We start from the raw sequence: 3,773 nt of genomic DNA, 5'->3' as shown, positions 1-3,773 counted from the left end.
TGGCCTCCAAGGAGCACTCTGGCTGCACTTCTTCCAAAACAGATCTATTGGTTCTTTTGGCAGTCATGGCACTTAAGAAAACCCTTAACTAATAAAAAAAGGGTCTGCCTTAAGCTTTCTATGTCTTAAAGAAACTATGGAATCTAATTGACAACAGCAACACTGAAGATTAGCTAAGAATGTTTGGGGACAATGAATTTATGTTAACAGAGAGGAATCACACAGAAAAGGAAGGTGTGTGAGAAAGGTAGCACAACTTAAAAAATGTAACCAATGTTTCCAAATTGCACAGATAGAAACTGTTGAATTGGTATTTGGTTTGTTGTGTATATTGTGAACAATAGCAACATAATTAAATAAATAGAATTAAAACAAAATAAAGCAAAAATATCCAATGAAGTACAATTATGCTCTGACAAATATGGGGTTACCATAAGCTGGAATCGTCTCCTAGGTAACTGGTTGGTCTGTATTTGGGAACATATGAAAGTTTGTATATCTGAAGACAATTTCCTCTTATTTACACAGAAATGAAAACGTAGAGGTACAACTGCCCTTCTAAATATGGACATGTTGTGTGTCACATTCACCAATGAGCTCAAGTGGGAAGACTGGCTAACCTCATCAGCAAGTAGTTCTAACTCTAACACTTGGATCTCTCTGTACAAGTGTTTACGTTCTCCTCTTTGATTTCAGGCTCTTTACAATAAGGACATGGCATGGTATAGCAGAGAAAGGAACAAGACTAGACCAATCTAATACTCACATAGTGGTACTGTTGCCGTTGTTGTTGTTAGGTGTTGCCAAATTGATTTTCAACTGGTAGAGACGCTTGAAATGGCTGAGTGGACTTGACTCTAATGGTGATGTAATCCTAGATAAATCATGTAACTTCATGGGATTTGTTTCCCTTTATGTGAAATGACAAAGTTTGAATTTAACTATACTCTCTATCATTCTAAGAATTATTTCTGCCATGAATTGTAATCCCTCTGTGGCCTTGGAATAGCCATGGAGCTCCCTTGGAAGGAGGCAGAGAGAAGAGAAGAAAAAGCGATGAAAGAAAACTCTTGCAGACAGAGCAAGACCAGTTTGATTAACCTCAGGTAATCTCGTCATCTTTAACCACAGTGTTTGAGGATTCTCAAAGCTTTAATTTACTCTAGTATTTTGTCATTTGTCTATGAACCAGGAGAGATGGGGTTTGGGGGGTGGAATGGGGATGAACCACAATTTTAATCTGACCACAATTCCAAGCATTCTTCTAACAGTTCAACTTTCTTCATGGCATGTATTAGTTCTCCCAGTAAGGATGGAAAGATGAGCAGTAATATCACTCAGACTGAAGTAGTCAATATTAAAGGAAGAGGTGACCAATTAAAGAGAATTTAGGATTTAAGAAGAAGATAGTATTGAATTTAAATGACAAATCTCCAGTGGTGGAATGGGGGAATAGAATAAGCCCCAAGGTAGATTTGAGCCTTAAGGTCGGTGGTTAACCTCATTAGTTACTCCTTGCAAACTATATACAGGGTCATTTTAAGTCAGAAAGGACTTGAAGACATTTGACAACAACAGTCTATCACTACGGAGTTATGCTGTGGTGCTGTAGGAGAAGCACTAGGCAGTTAACCACAAGGTTGGCAGTTCAAACCCACTAGCTGCTCCTCAGAAACCATATATAGGTTCACTATGAGTTGGAACCAATCATTGAAACAAGAACCACCACAACAACAATACAGGTTAGGCTAGGTTTACACAGTGTCTTAGGTCAACTTTAGGAACTTTTTTCCTACAGTGTGACGCCACAGATCCTCAGGATATCTGTTTTGTGCCTAAGCTCTTAAAGAACTCCACATTTGGCTGTTTATTGTGACAACATTGTACCTGACATGTCCACTTTTAGGAAATTATGGGGCTGTGTCCTCATGTGTACAAATTAAAGTTGTACTCAGTAGAGATGTACTTTTCTTATGCAATACTCTTGTTGTTAAGTGCACTCCAGGTTGTTCTGATTCATAGTAACTCTGTATAGGATTTCCAATGCACAGCTAGTATGTTTGAACTGTCTACCTTGTGGTTAGCAGTCCAGTGCTTATCCTACAGGGCCATACCATATACTGATAATCATAATAGCAGAAGTACTAATAATTCAATTCAGATTCAGCACTTGAGTTCTTCCCTTTGCTTTTGAATGTTGGATCCCCTTTAGTTTTTCCTTCTGATGAAAAAAAATTCATAATTCATATTCTCTCTGGTGTGGTGTTTAGGATAAGCATTCAACCACAAATTCAGTTTGAACTTAAAGGTCAGAGGTTCAAACTCACCAGCTCTTACTCAGAAACAGGGTTGCTATGGGTCAGCACTTAACAATAACATTCTCTCTAAGAGAGTTTGATTTAAGAAGAGTCAAATCATAGTGGTTTTTAAGAATGATGTGTTCTGATGCTTGTATATTATGCTGCACATGCTAGACATTTAATACAGGCATGACTTGTGCACCTATTGTCCATATCCTAAAGTCCTAAAGAATTCCAGACACCTTCTTGGATCAACACCCATCTCAAAGGATGCTTTTTCACCTTTCTGTTAATTTCAAACATGATAATCCCGTGCTTCCTTTTGAAATGCTACAGTTTTGATTGTCTGGTTCTTATTCATATTAACTAGAGTGTGTCTAATACCATGAATGGGATTGTGGTGGGGTGTTGTACACACAGTTGGTTCTGACTCTTAACAATGCTGTATAGGGTTTCTGAGGCTGTAAATCTTTATGGGAGAAGAAAGCCTCATCTTTCGTCCATGGAGCAGCTGATAGATTCAAACTGCTGACCTTTGGGCTAACAGCCTAACTAGTAACCCACTATGTTACCAGGGTTCCAATAGTCATGGATGTTGTTGTTAAATGCTGTTGAGTTGGTTCTGACTCTTAGCGACTCTGTATATGTCTTCCTAGGAACAGTGGGTGAGACTGAACTGCCAACATTGTAGTTCAAACCTACCTTGTAGTCTAGCACATTAACCCACAGTGCCACACAGTTATGATTAGATACACTTTGCTATATCATTATAATTATCTCAGTAATTTCATTCTTCCCTTATTTCTAATAACAGTGCCTTAAAAATATAATAAAGGTGCTAAAAACAAAAAAGAGATTTAATTGTAATTTTCCACAAACCTTCTCTATAGATAAATTGGCTTTAGAAGAAAAATATCTCACCAGTATTTTCCAAGGCTGTGTGTTTTGCTTTATTTTTTTATCTCTTTTTGAGATAATTTGAAATCAGATGATCAAAATGAAGAGGGCTGCCTTAGGAAGTGATTTGTAATTGGTGCCAGAGCGTCTCTGACTCTAGAAGGTTATTGCCGGTAGAACTCAGTCTGCATTGGTCTGGTTCTGTCTCTCACTTACTGAAATCTGTGTTGCACACGATCTTTCATAACACATGCTGCTTACTCTACTTCTAAGATGGCCTATTTAAAGCTATGAATGATTTCCTCTGGGAAAGTCTTTTGCCCAACTCTCCTCCAAAGTCAGCTGAGGGTCAACCCGAACAAAATTAACAAGGAATTTTCTTTAGTTCCCAGATGGCTTTTCACTTCTTAAAAAAACATTTGAAGAAAAACTTTTTGCTAAATTTAAAGGCCAATCAGTTCTCCTTACTTTTCTAGTCTCTAGGGATGCTCTGACTTCCTTGTCTCATGGCTCCTTTCCTTCATCATCAAACCCTGAGGCATACACACCATCTTCAAATCTCTCTCTTAATTCAGA

The sequence above is a fragment of the Chrysochloris asiatica genome, unplaced genomic scaffold (genome assembly GCF_000296735.1).
Source record: "Chrysochloris asiatica unplaced genomic scaffold, ChrAsi1.0 scaffold00531, whole genome shotgun sequence".
NCBI classification, from domain to species: domain Eukaryota; kingdom Metazoa; phylum Chordata; class Mammalia; order Afrosoricida; family Chrysochloridae; genus Chrysochloris; species Chrysochloris asiatica.
Note: the sequence above shows the minus strand (reverse complement) of the source record.